This window comes from Balaenoptera borealis (assembly GCF_965194805.1).
Source record: "Balaenoptera borealis genome assembly, chromosome: 21".
Classification (NCBI taxonomy): Eukaryota; Metazoa; Chordata; class Mammalia; order Artiodactyla; family Balaenopteridae; genus Balaenoptera; species Balaenoptera borealis.
Genome location: NC_138880.1, coordinates 16,174,503 through 16,190,425, shown reverse-complemented (window position 1 = coordinate 16,190,425; position 15,923 = coordinate 16,174,503).

Here is a 15,923-nt window from a genome sequence, read left to right as displayed (position 1 = left end):
TCTCACGTCTCCACATGCCTCCCCTTCCCACCCCACATCCCTCAAAAAAAAAAATACCAAACCACACCAAAAGAAAACAAAAACACCACTGTAGTTTCTTAGGCTTCCTTTAATTTAATGCAAAGCAGAAAGGTCACTTTGTATTTCTCTTGCTTCTATTAATTTACAGGTATTCAGTCTATCTCTGCTAGATAGGCCAAGGAATTCTTTATCCGTTGCCCTATTTGGGCAAGGACAGCTATGTGAAGTTGTCACAGAGGGAAGGTTACAAGACATGGTAAGGCACTGGGGAGAGAATTAATGGTCTTTCACTAAGCTAGACAGGTAAAGCCATAGCCAGGTAGTCGGAGAAAGCAGATCTGGGCATAGTTTTGTTAAGTTCAGGGACACATGTGCATAGGTTTGAAGACAAAGGAAATTTGCCAGTGGAGATGGAAGGAATACAGAGAGCCTCAAAGTCCCTCTGTGATGGGGAAAGAATGTGCTCACAGGACAGAGGGTGACTTTAAGGAAAGAAGGAGGATGCGTTGCTCTGGGACAGCAAGGAAGGACAGGCTGATAAAGGATTTTGGTCAACCAGAGCCTTGGGCTGTGTGATCAGAGAATGTTGAACTGGATGGAACTTTCAACATAACTAAATCCCACCATCTGATTTTCCAGAAGTGGAAGCAGGGTTAGAGAGGCTATGACTGCCCTGAGGTTTCAAACTGCAGCAACAAATGGGCTAGAAGTCACGTTAGGGTGACAGCGGTCACCTGGAGGGGCTTAAGTTTTTCTCTCCAGTAAAACAGCACACGAATGCTGCAGTGATAGCCATTTCTCTCTGAGTTTACCTCCATCAGGTACTCTGGTGTGACTTTCATTCACACTTCTGACTCTTCTAGGGCTGGGACCCACGTCGCTGTCAGCCAGGAGTGTCATTTCTGCTTTCTCCGTCGTTACTCCCTAAAGCTGTGAGTAGCCATAGGGTTGCATGAATAATTGTGCATTTAAGCAGGTAGGTCTGCACAATTCTAGTGTTTCCATGTATTATCTTACTTAATCCTCACTGCAAACCCAAAAGGTTGGAGGCATTATTATCCCATTTTACAGATGAGGAAAACAAGAGCATGACTAGGTTAAACTGTCTGCGTTCCCATCAGATAAATCACATAAAGCATTTAGAACAGAGCCCAGCATGTGGTAAGCACTCAGAGTCTGTTAGCTGTTGTTATTTTTAACATTATACTAGAGGTCATTTTATGTAGCAGGTGGGAGCACAGACTCTGGACAGATTCTCAGAGTAAAACCACCATTGACACTAAGGGTGTGATCTCAGGGAAATTGTTACTTAACCTCAGTTTTCATATCTGCAAAATAGACATAGTAATAGTAAAGAAATTACAACCATGCCCAATGCATAGTAAGTACTAAGTATCATTACTTCTAGATGTCTGTTTCTTATTCTTTCCTAGTTTAAACCTGTGCCTAAAATAATCTATCCATACGCATCAGATTAATATTAATTAAGATTAATACCGTCCAAGCCTGGGTGGCCAGACACCATGAGCAAAGTGGTGAAGACCTGACAGCTTTGTATCCTTATGGGGTCTCTAGAATTCAGCAGCATTAGCCCTCCATTTTTACTTGGTTATTCATTCAACCAACATTTGTTGAATACCTACTAGGTACCAACAGAGGAAAGCCACGGAAGTAAGTCATCCCTCTTGACTTGGAGGTGCTTCTAGTCTTTTCAAGGAGACAGACAGAGAAATCATTTCAATAAAATGTGCTGGAGTGGAGACTCCACCCCGACACCCAGAGAAAGAGGTGACATCTGAGCTGGGTGCTGAAGGATGAAAGAGGGGGAGAGGGCAGAAATACATTCCAGGCAGGGGCAACGCTGGGCAGCCTGGAGGAGCCTGGCTTGGTGAGGAAGCAGGGAGGGAGGGGGGAGGAGGTGCTCTGTTAGGGAAGGTGTGGCAGGAGAAGCAGGACCTGTGAGATGGAGAAGGGTCTTACACACCCTTCTAGAAAATCTGAATGTCACCCTACAGGCAATGGGAAGCTTGCAGAGCTTTTAAGGAAGAGAGCGATAGAATCAGATCCGACTTTTTAAAAGAAAAGTCTGCAGGTGGTGGGCGTGGAGGGTGGATTCAGTAAGAAGGCTGGAGGCCGGGAAGGCAGTACTGAGTCCCTTTCAGGAATCCTCCCTCTCAAGATCACGAGCACCAGGACCCAGAGAGCGCCATGAGGACAGAAGGGGATTAGGCACTGGGAACACAGTTAATTAGGAGGTAGAATCAACAGGACTTGGTGACAGTCTTTTTGGAATGAGCGATTGGGGGTGAGGATTACACACCAAGTCGCAGCGCCAGAGCCTGGGTGGAGGGTCTGCAGCTGCCTCTGAGATACGCAGATCAGGAGCAGAAACACATTTGAGATGAGGGTGGAAAGTGCGGTGAGTTCAACTGTGAGAGCACTGAGGCGTCTGAGGGCATCTCAGCGGAGCTGACCTGTGGGTGGTGGACAAGATATAGGACAAGAGTTCCTGAGAGAAGCCTGGCGTAAGGCATGGATGGAAGGGTAAACGGTGGCTGAAACCATGGAATGTCCTGACCCGGAGAAGAACAGAGAGGCCACCTGTGCCTGGAGGTCACAGTACGAAAGATCCCAGGGCAGTGGGAAGGGGAGAGGGTTCCTGGATAATTACCAGGAACTTAAGGGGTTTTCTCCATAACTTGATGTGTTAGGTTCCCGAATGCCCTAGCTTAATTGGAGACGATGAATTCTGTTTCTGCATCACTTCCATAAGGGGCTGGAGGTGTCATGGAGAAGTGGAATGGAACAGAGTGACTGGCGGCAACCAAAAAACTCAATTAAATGGAATACATGTGCACATCAATACAAAAAGTCTGAAATTGCCCTGCCCAGACTCTCTGATACTCAGACCCAGTCCCCGATTCACAAAGTTAGTGTTTCCCAGAGAAAAGAACCAGTTGCTACTTCAATATCTTAAAAAAAAAAAAAAAAAAAGACAAGAAAAGGCTAATTCAAATCATGCCTTAGCACAGTAAGTCTGTACAAACTAATTAAAACACTTGGTTGCTTTTATAAGAAATTACATCCTCCCCAGTGTAGTGTCATTTGCTATCCTGTGATAAGCAGACGCTTCAACTGGCAGTTAAATTATAATTAATAATAATTACATGTCATTTAAATTATTAACTAAATTATGAGAAAACTAGTTAGGTATACTTAATGCACTTTAATTGAAAGACATCAGTTTTCAAAACGTGAGGTTTCTGAGGATTAAAAAAATAAAAATAAAATGATATCCTGGCTGGCAGAAAGTCTGGCAGCCCATAGCAAATGCTCTGCTCTTATTCACTGCCCTACTTAATGAGTTGGGAGCCACCTGGCAGGGCCACAGGCATCTCCTGAGGTGACCAAAGGGTCCTGCCTGCTCACATTTCCAAACACGTCTGTGAAAGAGATGAATGGAAAATTTAAAATCCTGCCCAGCTAACTCCAAGTCATCCTTCCAGAGACTCTAAGAAGCCCACCAGGGTGGGTGAAGTCTCCCCCTGGGTTCTGTTTTGCCAGATTCTTTTGTCATTGTCTGGGTTTGTGTTTAGGTTTGTTTTGGTTTTGGTCTGGCTCTGCTATCAGACAGCAACCTCTTAGGGGCAAACATTACCTTATTCCTGCCTCTGTTCCCAACACCGAACACAGTGCCTGGCGTATTTCCAGAGCTCCAAAAATGTGTGTGGAGCAGAACACAGACAACCTGCTCTACAAGGAGATTTGCCTTTGAAGACAGAGGATGAAGAACGGGTATTTTCTACCACGAAAGCCCCAGCGGCAGCTCTGGGCTCAGCAAGATGGTGGAGAGGAGGCCACCTCGCAGTCCGGGTCTGCTGGATACAGGAATCTCTTCCTCCAGGCCATGCCTGCAGCTGAGCACTGGATGGTGATTATCAGTTTGCACCCTATGAGACAATGGATCTAAATAAGCTTTCATCCTCAGAGTTAGGACTAGTGGAGCCTGGAAGAAATTTTAATTAGGGCAAAGATGGACAAAAGTATTTGCATTGAATGCTGGGTCTTCCCTTTCTGGCAAATGGCAAGAGTTAAGGTTCAACTCCAGATGCTCGCTACGTGTGTTTCTTCGCCCTTGTAATGAAGATCTCAGTTGTCTCCGGCTTTACCGGATCTGTTTGTAGTTGCATTCCTTGTCTCTGCTTCCAATGACTCTGACCGTTTTCTGGGGAGCTCTGTTTTACGCACATCCTGGTAGGTGTGACTGTTTCTTAGCTGACTTCTCCAGTCATTTACCTACTCACTTACCCAAGTGGCTCTCCTTTAAAAAAAACCAAGCAACAGAGTCTTCAGATATTTATTTCACTCAGCACAAACAGTTCACAAATAGAAGTCTAGGCTTACGAAAGCATTTGGGGGAAGGCTACTTTTTTAAAATCTTTGAACTGCCAGACATCTGTCCCTAATGGATAAGAAACGTATTGTATGTAATTTAACTACCACCCTCTGTTTTCTATTCTACATTTGTCTTCCCAGATAAAGGGCCTCTCCTCATATCCTCTTATCTTTGCCTAAAGCATCACCTCTGGAAGAAGCAACTAGGAGCCATGAAGAGAATTAATGTGGTCGCAACAATCTGGGGAGGAAAAAATAAAAAGATGTAAATGAGGCTGAAGGGCGGAGGTTTTCGGTTCAGACTCCAGTTGCTACTTACACCTCCCTGTGTCCTTTAAGTGCGTCAGTGTAAACTGCCTGGACCACGGGAGGAGGCTGCATCCTGGTTCAAAGATGAGATTCCAGGCTGGGATTCCCCAGCCTGGTCCACAAGGGGAGTCTGGGATTCCACCAAGCCAGGAAGAGACCTCTGGACTTGACAAATCCTTCAAATGAATCCTCTACACGAAAGGGTTTATAATCTATTCATCTGATTTTTTCTTTTTTTTTTTTTTAGCATTATCTTTAGAACCTGGTTGTCTCAGGTATAAGAAGCTGCTTAGAAACCTGCAGAGGCTCGTGATGGAGTGTAGGGGTCGGGGAGGCGGAAGGGAGGAATGGGTTTCAAGGCAGAGAGACCCAGTCCAGTGACTCACTGTATGATACTCCTCAAGGGAGATCCACTTCATAAGATCAGATGCTAAAGTGGATGATTAGTGCTTCCGGTGGCTAGGATGCATTCTGACCCCTGGCAAGGATTTTCAAGGCCACACTGCCGTGCTTGAGAATCACATCAGTTTATGTCCAGGCTGAGATGCCAGTTCTGCAGTGTGTGTGTGTTTGTGGGGTGGAGGATGGGGAAGGTCACGCTGTCGTTATCCAGCCTACATCCCGTGGCTTAATCTTCCATTCATGGCTACTCTTTTGATACCACTAAGTACTGGTAGTTGGGAGAAACAGGACATGATTGATTAATGGGGAACTTCAGTGGGGTCAGAATTTTAGGACTCTACTTCTTAAACTCTCTGAGTATCTGTCTCCATGTCAAAAAACAGGAAGAAGAAATATGTCACCGAGATGAAGGGTCAGGGTAAGCATAAAGGGACTTCAGGTGTACTAGACTCTACAAGGGGCTTAGGAGAAACACGGTTTTTCTGTCTGTATAGTGTAAGCATTGCTGGAATTTTTTCAGGGGGTGGTGGACTTTGAAAATCTTCCAGGATGAAATCACCTTGAGCCCTCTCTGTAAAATAAAGCCGTGACTTGTTCATGGGCAAGGGCGGACCCCGAACTATTTCCTGAAAAAAATCCCTGGCTTGGCCTCTGATCCCTTCACCTTCCACAGTACTCAAATATTTCTAAAGTCTACGGATCGCCCCTCAATTAATGACACAAAATAGGGTCTCTCTAAGCCCATGAACGGATGTCTTCTAACTCTTATCCAAAGGCTAGGCGAGAAAGAGTTCCTTGTGAAGGGTTATTTCAGAATTATTCAGTCCATCACTCTTCTTGGTACTTCGAGTTCTTTCTTTGGATACAGCCAGACATCAGAAAAGTAAATACTTAGACATTTAATCCTTAGGTTCCAAAGAAAATAGAGAGCTGTATTTTCATTGGGGAAGCCCCAAGAGGAGAGCAGGACGCAGTTAGGCATTGGGTTGGATCTGCTTGGGTTGTGCCGCTGGGGCCCCTCCATCCCCTGGGTCCACCAGAAGAGACCTCAATCAGAAAAGGCTTTTACTCCTAAGGGCTGCGGAAAGCCTTTCCTCCACCGAGTGTGCTCTCAGAACTGACTTTCTCTCCCCTGTCCTTGTCTTTTGAGATGGAACCTCAGAATTTCCGTTGAAACTCAACGGAACGAGTCCGTGGCCCCTCCTGCCTGCCTGATGGTCTGCGTCACTCCTCAGACCTCAGCACCTATCCTGTTAGTCTCCCTCCTCCTCCTGTAACATGTGCTTGGGTTGTGAGCTGTCTCCAACCCTTTCTGGACATTAGAAAGTCCTAACAAGCCAACAAAGTGCTTAATCCGTTTCAGAGACCCATGATTCGAGTTATAAAATGGCCAGGCCTTATGTTTCAAGCCTTCTCTCCTCCCAGCGGCCCTTTACACTTCAGTTCTCAGGACACTGACCAAGGGAGGGCGTTCCTATTTAAACTAGTAACTGACTGGCTTCCAACCCTCAGCACCGACTCCTGCAAATTCAAAGGTATAGATAAATGTTTGTTGAATGAAAACCAGATCTGCAAAGGGAAGACATTGAAGCTTTGCCCCACAGTTTGAAAATTCTCTCCACATTCAACTACGTGAGCCCCCAGTTTCCTGACCTCGTGACTGGTTTTGTTTTGCTTTTCTTTCTGAGCTCCCGCTAGTTTGGACACGGTTATGGAGGAGTCAGTTCCCTTCTGCCCGTTTCACTCTCTTCAGGCGAAGGCTGAGAATACTGGTGAGCAGGAGATGGCAGACTGTTTTTGTAAAGGGCCACGCAGTGAATACTTTAGCTTTTGCAGGCCATGTGGTCTTTGTTGCAAGTAGAGTTGATCTTTATTATTCTTGGGTTCCATATTTGTGAATTTGCCTACTCACTAACGTTTATCTGTAACCCCCAAATCAATACCTTTGGTGCTTTGGCAGTCACGTATGGGCAGAGCAGCAAAAAATGCGAGTCACCTGACACCCATGTTCCCAGCACTGAGGGAGAACAAGGCAAACTTCTGCCTTCGTATTTCAGCTCTCACACTATACACAAACATCCTTTTTGGGATCTATTTAGTGTCACGTTTATTGCGTTTTGTGAGTGATTTTGCTGTTTAAAACGGCCCCCAAATGTAGTGCTCTGAAGTGCTGTCTAGTGTTCCTATGTGTAAGAACGCTGTGATGTGCTTTAAAAGGGGAAAATTCACGAGTTACATAAGTTTTGTCCAAGCATGAGTTACACCGCAGTTGGTCGTGAGTTCAGCCTTAATGAACAGTATATATTGAAATAAAGTTTCTTTAAACAGAAATACATAAAATAAGGTTATGTATTGATCTGTTAACAAAAATGTGACCAGAGACTTGCAGGAAATTAACCCTGTATTTCCCTTAGGGGCAATGGTTCAGTATTGCTGATTTACAGAACATGGATTCCATTCAACTCTGCGTTTGTAATGCGAAAGCAGCCATAGACAGTATGCAAGCAATGAGCATGGCTGCATTCCAATAAAATTTCCTTTGTGAACATGGAAACTTGAATTTCATATAATTTTTTATATGCCACTAAATATTATTCTTTTGATTATTTCCCCCCTAAACTATTAAAAAATGTAAAATCCAGTTTTAACTTGCTGGCCACACAAAAACCGGTGACGGGCTGGATTTGGCCCATGGACCATAGTCTGCCAACTCCTGCGGTGTAGCCTTATTTTCCATGAACCCCACTGCTTTGAAGCCAGATCATGGTAGACTGTAGAGACCCACATCTCACTCCCCCGTAGTCTCTGCCATCCCAGGACTAACACTTTTATGACGCATGAGAACATTCATGACGTCTGGGTCTTTGGAGTACAAGGAGACAGTTCTGAAGCTGGAGTTCAGATAGCTGGATTTGAAAGCTGGTTGTGTGACTTCCCAGCTGTTTTACTTGAGGGAACTTTCCTGGGCTTTATATATGCCACAGAGAGAATCATGGCAGTCTGTCTCCTAGGCCTGCAGTACAGGTTAAACTGCATCCAAGGGGCTCTGCAGATGGGATTCCTTTATCACCCTCACCACGCCCACACCAGACCAGTTAGGCAGCTTGACCTCTACCCTTGGGGTTCCTGGGACATTCATCACCCAAGCCTCACAAAGGGAGCAAGTAGATACTGACAAATCTCCTTCCTTTCTACCCTGCCCCATTTTCAGGGATCAGGGAGACAATGCCACGCAACCAATAAATGAGCAGGAAGATATTTCCCATAAAAACCGCAGCCCCCCTTTCCATTGCCTCACAACTTATACAGTTAGGTGCCCCCCCAGATGGCCCCAGCCTTGCTTAGGCTCACGTGCTGGTGAGAAACCTTTCAAATGTCAGCGCTTACAAAAGAGGGAAGAAAATAGAAAACTCTGTTTATTTTCCTGACTTAAAAGATAACATCGCTTTGCCCTTTCCTTTTGTTTAAGGTCAGATGGGGAACATTCTTTGAAAGTGGCTCCAGAAGAGTTTCTCAGAGATACATGTATTTAGCAATTTATGTTTTTCACTCAAAATGGATCACTTTCAGTAATAATGATATCATGATGATTACTATTATAAGAAACAATGTTTCACCTCATCTGTAAAAATGAAGTAATGATTCAGATCCCAGCCTGAGGTTTAAAGTATTTGGCAAGCTGTACAGGAAGGTTGTTATATCTAAGTAAATGTTGATTTTAAAATGCCATTTTTCGTGGATTTTATAAGCAATGAATGACAAATTAATCAGCACTTTTATCCCGAGGAACTCACGGCGCTTCACAGATATGGTCTCACTAATGTTTGCAGAGTGGAAAAGCATCATTCATGAAACCATAGCCTCAGACCTTAGAGCAGCTGGAAGGGCCCTCAGGGAGCCTCACCAAGTCATGAGTCTATGAACCACGAAGCCAAGACTCAGGGTTGCCGACCTTGTGCGTCTTGGATCCAGGAAGGAGGGGGAGGTGCGTGCGTCTGGAAGTGCGTCTGCATGGCAGGCTCGCCCGACTTGGACGCCAGGAGTTGCGCAGGAGGCGGGGAGGGGGGCGGGGGAGGAGGGGGAGGCCGAGGGGATCCGCCCCTCCTCGCCCGGGTCGCCGGGGCGGAGCCAGCCCGCGGCACGCGTCCCGGGCGTCGAGGGGCGCGGCGAGCGCGCAGTCACGTAGCCACTAGGCAGCCAGACCGCCCCGCGCCGCCTGCGGACCGCGCGGACTCCTGAAGGTCAGCACTTTGAGTTACGGGTGTGATACCGGAAGGGAAAACTCCTCCTTTCCCTCCCTTAGCTGTATCTCCCTAGAAGTTGACAGAAAAATGGGAATCTGGCACATTCGTGTATCTGTTACACTTTTTGAAAGCAAAGAAGTGTCACCGAATGAGCAGGTGGCTCAGAGAGCACGAGTTTCTCCGGTTTTGCAGATAAGGAAGCGGGTTTGGCCCAAATGGAACCGGCCCAGTCCCCCCGCACTCCCTTGCTTACCCCCTCGCTCCCGCCCCTCCCCCATCCCCCGTTCTTTGCCCTTGCCTCACTCACTCCAGCCGTTGCACTATTTTTATCTGGTGGCTTAGGACTCGAAACAATGCGTTAAAAACGGCAGAGCTGGGAGAGCTAACCCCACCTTCGCCGGCAAGTGAGGGTGTGTCTTTAGCGAGTTGCTTCATCTCTTGGGAAGCGGGGGGTGCAACAGGGGCTAACCGCAGGTGCGCCCCGAGGCAGCGGGACTTGTGTGTTACGTGCGTGGAAGGCAGGTCTGCTCCACCGCTATCCTCTGCTGAGCCTTGATAAAGTGCGAGCCCTACTCAAAGCCCAGGCTTGGTTCCTACGCCCCACTGCTGCCGGAGCTGAGTCCGAAAACCTGCACGTTCTCACGCCTCCCCTACCCCCCAGGCCTTGCCTGCCCTCAATCAAAGGGAATGATTGATACTACTTGCACTTGGTGGTTCTTTAAGACAACAGTTTCCATTACCAACAGAGATGGTTTTCAAAGTCTGGTGGCGGAATTGAAGCCTTCAAAAGAAGGACTAATCAGAAGCCCGATATGTAAAACAGTGGAGGCTGGAATGCCTCGAGTGGCCTGGCAAGTGTGAAGCCCTTGGGGTCCGCAGGGGACAGTTTGAAAATCTCTGGCCTGTAGGATAAAGGTAAGGCTCTTTAGTGTGCTTGTCTCCAAACCTTTTACAGTCTGCTCTCAATCACGCCCCGCCTCCACTCCCACCCCATGGTCCAGACACATCAGAATATGATGTCCCTTTCACTCTCCACCTCCCCTGCTCCTGTCTTCTCTGCTCAGAGGTTACTTCCTCTGTCATTCTTTCCTTGGAGCCCTCTTAGTGCTTTGTGCATGCCTCAAAGATAGCAGCTGTCACACTTGGTTGGAGGTCACGAGTCCTGGAAACAGGAACTGTGCCTTATTTTTGCAGCATTTAACTGATATTTAAAGAACACTTGTGTGCTGGGTTCTGGGAATAGAGTTCAAACTCCTGGAGCTGACACCCTAGAGAAGGGGAGATGCAATAAGCACCATCAAGTAAAAGATGCGGCCTGTAGAGTGATCAGTAGGGGGAGCAAGAGGGGAGAGGACGGAATAGAAACTGTGTCAGTGGGGATGGGAGGTTCCAACCGCAGGCGCGTCACGTGGAAGACGACAGGGGCATCAGCCTGAAGGTGGCGAAGGAGAGAGCAGTGTGGACCTTTGTGGGGAAACTCTTCCAAGCACTGAGAGGCAAAAAGCAAAGACATTTGAGGTGGGAGCTGGGAAGAGTCCAGATGGCCAATGGGAAGAGAAGAAAAGAGAAAATGGGAGGAGACAAAGGGGTGAGATAGAGAGGTGAGGGGTTTTACCAGAGTCAGAGGGTCGGACCCAGTGTTTTGAAGCTCCCACAGTCCCAACAAAGGACACAGGGGCTGCCGTGGTGACCCCTTCCAGTGCCCAGTTCTCGGGCCTTGTTAGATTTTTTTCTTTCTTTAAAATTTTTTTTGGCTGCTCTGTGCACGTGGCAGGAGGGATCTTAGTTCCCTACCAGAGATCGAACCCGCATCCCCTGTAGTGGAAGCAGGGAGTCTTAACCACTGGACCGCCAGGGAAGTCCCTTTGTTAGATTTCTTTGTTTCCTTTGATGCCAATAACCTTCCCCCTTTTTTGAAAGTCTAACTTTTGGAACTCCACTTTCTCCTTTTCTTTCCTACTTCGGTGGTCACTCTTTCTTGGGCGGCTGTAATTTTCTGCCTCTGCTCACCCTTTGAGGGTTTTCCCCCAGCCAAGGCCTTACCCTCAGCCCACTGACCTTGTTAACACACATCCTCACACTGTGACCTCATCCAAATGGCCACCTAACATGTCAACAAGGTTGGTTCCGCTGGCAAGGAAGAAGGGGAGGAGGGCAGAGTGTCCCACGGCCGGGAATAATCTGGCCCCTGCTTTCCTCTCCAGCTCCAGCTCCTGCTCTTTCCCCACATGTAACCTTCTCTGGGGTCACTCCAAATATCTCCCATTTTTAGACATTTTAAGCTCTACTTGATATGTAGTGTATTAAATTAACTATTGCCGAGAAGCAAATCCCCCAGAACTTTTTCATGACTTACAAAACCAGTAATCACTTATATGACTCTCGGTTCTGGCTTAGGTTCCCTCATGAGACCACAGTTAAGATGTTGGCCAGGGCTGCAGTCACCATGGCGGCCGGAGGATTCCCTGCTGAGATGGCTTAGTCACCTGACTGGTAAGTTGCGCTGGCTGTTGGTGAGAGGCCTCAGTTCCTTTTCACATGGGCCTCTTCACAGAGCTGCTTGAATGGCTCGGACACTGACTTCCTCCAGAGCATGCAATCCAGTAGAGCAAGAGGGAAGCTGCAGTGCTTTTTATAATCTAGCCTCAGAGTTCACACACTGTCATCTCCATCATTCTCTTTTGGGCACTCAAAACAGCCCTGATCCAGTGTGGGAGGGGGCTACATGAGGGCACAAATACCAGGAGGTGAGGGTCATTGGGCGCCATCTTGGAGGTGGGCTATGCCATGTGGTTATCCACTTTCGAAGTCTGAATAACTCTGACTTGTCCCTCAAAACTCTGCTCACTGACACACAGCTAGTTCCATGGAGAAGCCTCCCCTGATTGGTGAACTTCCTCTTCTCCTTGCATTAGCCCTTGGGCATCTCTCCCTTCCCTCATGTACCAAGCTGCACTGAAATTGGTGATTTACTTGTTTCTCTCTTCCCTAGTCTTTAAGTTCTGTGAGGGATAAGAGAGTGTTTAATAGGACAGCGTGATATCACAGTGTCTAGAACAGTGGTGCATGGCAGAGTCTCAGTACATTTTATATAAGGAATAGATGAATGAGTAAATCACATTTCCTTTTCCAACCAGAAATATTTATATAGCACTTAATTTATATCACACCGCACTTCAGGTCTCTGTTGACTGGTTTTCATATTTCAGCTTTCATATTACATTTCCCACCCCAGTCTCACCCTGACACAGCCATATTCTCCTTTGACCCAGCAATTCCATTCTAGGAATTTATTCTAGGGAAATAATTGCACGTGTGTCAAAGAGGTAGCTAAGCGCTGTCTATTGCAGTTTGTTGATGATGTTTGCTTTTGTAGAAAACCTAAATTTCAAAAAACAGTGATTTGATTAAATAAGATATGCAATAATAAAATCGACTATTATGTAACTGCTAAGATAGTACCAAAAAATGTTCAACTGATATGAAAAGATGTTCAGTTGATATTTTTAAATGAAGTAAAACAAAATTATAAAATGTTTTAATTTTTAATTTTAATTTTCAATTGTGGTAAAATACATGTAACATAAAATTTATCATCTTAACCCTTTTTTTCTTATAAATTTATTTATTTATTTTTGGCTGCATTGGGTCTTTGTTGCTGCGCGCGGGCTTTCTTTAGTTGCGGTGAGCAGGGCTACTTTTCGTTGCGGTGCTCGGGCTTCTCATTGCGGTGGCTTCTCTTGTTGCAGAGCAAGGGCCCTATAGCGCGCGGGCTTCAGTAGTTGTGGCACGTGGGGTCAGTAGTTGTAGCTCGCAGTGTCTAGAGCACAGGCTCAGTAGTTGTGGCGCCCGAGCTTAGTTGCTCCGTGGCACGTGGGATCTTCCCGGACCAGGGCTCGAACCCGGATCCCCTGCATTGGCAGGAGGATTCTTAACCACTGCGCCACCAGGGAAGTCCCCATCTTAACCCTTTTTAAGTGCACAGTGCAGTAGGGTTAAGTGCGTTCACATTGTTGTGCCACCAATCTCCAGAACGTTTTTCATCTTGCGAAACTAAAACCCTATACTATTCAGCAACATTTCTCCATCCCCCTCTTTCTTCCTCCCCTCAGCCCCTGGCAACAACCATTCTACTTTCTGTCTTTATGAATTTGACTACTCCAGGTACCTCATATAAGTGGAATCATATAGTATTTGTATTTTTGTGACTGCTTATTTCACTGAGCATAATGTCCTCAAGGTTCACCCATGTTACAGCATGTGTCAGAATTTCATTCCTATTCAAGGCTAAATAATATTTCATTATATGTATATATCACATTTTGTTCATCCATTTGTCTGTTGGTGGATACTCGGGTTGCCTCTACGGTTTGGCAATCATGAATAATGCTGCTGTGAGCACAGGTGTACAAAGATCTCTTCAAGACCCTGGGTCATAATTCTGTTTTTAGTTTTTTGAGGAACTGTCATACTGTTTCCATAGAGGTTGCACCACTTTACATTCCCATTAATAGAGCTCAGTATATCCAACTGCCTTGTGTTGTATATTTTGTTTGTCCTTCTAGATCCACTCTCTACTCTTGTTGACCCTCCTCTCTGCCCTTGGCACTTTGACCTTTGTGGGCTACATCAACAGACTCTCTCACTTCAACTGGGTTTGGCCAATAGAAGTTTCCAGCAGAAGGTTGAAAGGCAGGAGGAGAGTGAGGTCAATAAATTTAGTACCTAGCTCCCTCTTTGTGGTTCACCTCAGACTGCATCTCTCTATTGAGGGCCACAGTGCCTACCAGAAGGCCCTCTCCATCTAACCAGCACTGTCACTCTCTGTCTCTCTCTCTCTACCAGTTACTGCCCTTTTCACTTGGTCTTTCAGGCCTATGCATGGTTACTAGCTTCAAGATGTACTGCACCATCTCTCTTTGCTTGTCCTAAACTCTCCTCACACCTTTGTAAATAATCCTTCTATTAAACTCTCCTCATATTATCCTGGTTTCCAGCCAGGATCCTGATGCATCCGTATCTACTTGACATCTCCCCTTGGAATTCTCACAGTCATCACAAACATGACATACCCAAAACATAACCTTTGACTTTCCTTCAGTCCTCTCCTTCTCCCCACTTTCTGCGATCTCTGGGAACATTAGTACCACCAAGCCAGGTGCACAAGACAGACGCCTGGGAGTCCTACATGATTTCTCCCTCTCGCTCACCCCTACTTGCCTTCATCTTATCCATCACTAAGTCTGTAAATTGAGCTTCACACAGCTGGCTTCTTGCTCTTTAGATCTCAGCTTAAATGTTATCTTCTTTAAAAAGAAAACCTTCCTCTACCCAACAGTAAGGGCCCACATCCCTTTATTCTCTCTCCGTGTACCAGTTTGTTTGCTTCTTAGGAAGCAGTATCACTAAGGAATTGATTATCTATTTTACTTGAGAGTTATGTCCCTTTGGTAGAGAAGGATGACTCTGAGCTATAAAGGGTAATGAACATAACTCTTAACATCACCTAACTCGGAGGCTGGTTTTTCCTGGGCTTGATCCAACATGGCAGAATTAATCTTTGAAATTCCAGACCTGTGTCTGTGTTAACCCCTTTAAGGTATAGTACCCCTCAAAGCCTCATGGAAAACAAACCATTGGCTTTATCCATCTATTCTACACTGTAGAAATAAATTACATGACATCTGGGGTTTCATAAGAGCCCAGTTCTATTGGCAATAAGTCCAGGGGTTTCTCCTTGCCTGTACATTTGCTTCAGATAAACTCCACATATAAAAACAACTTTAAAAAGATGTAATCTACATGCATAAAATGCCAGATTTATGATTTAATTATTTGGCCCAGTCAGTGATCTGAAAGTTCAGAAAACAAAACGAACAAACAGAACCCTAAATGAAAGAAAACATTTCTAAACCAAATTGCCTTCCTGGTGTAGAAAGTCCTCATATGCATGGAGTCAGACAGGAAACAGAAATAGATCTGTGTGTTACCAGAACTGAACTAAAATATTTGCCTTTTTTCTCCTTGTGGAACATCACCTAAAAGAAATGCCCGTTGTATTTGATGTAGGGATTCAGAGCAGGACTTGCCGTGGTGTTTAGGGTCTCCTTTGTATTGGTTTCACCTGCTTGAACCTTGGGTTGAACCAAGCAAAGCATATCAATACTTTGGATGCTACCTCTGATTAGGGGCTCAAGAAAATATTTAGAGAGATGGGGAAAGTATAAAATGAGAGGATGACTGGTCCATTCCACAAACATTTATTTATTTATTTATTTATTTAATAAAGCTTTTATTTATTTATTTATTTATTTTTGGCTGTGTTGGGTCTTCGTTTCTGTGCGAGGGCTTTCTCTAGTTGTGGCAAGCGGGGGCCACTCTTCATCGCGGTGCGCGGGCCTCTCACTATCGTGGCCTCTCTTGTTGCGGAGCACAGGCTCCAGATGCGCAGGCTCAGTACTTGTGGCTCACGGGCCTAGTTGCTCCGCGGCATGTGGGATCTTCCCAGACCAGGGCTCGAACCCGTGATCCCTGCATTAGCAGGCAGATTCT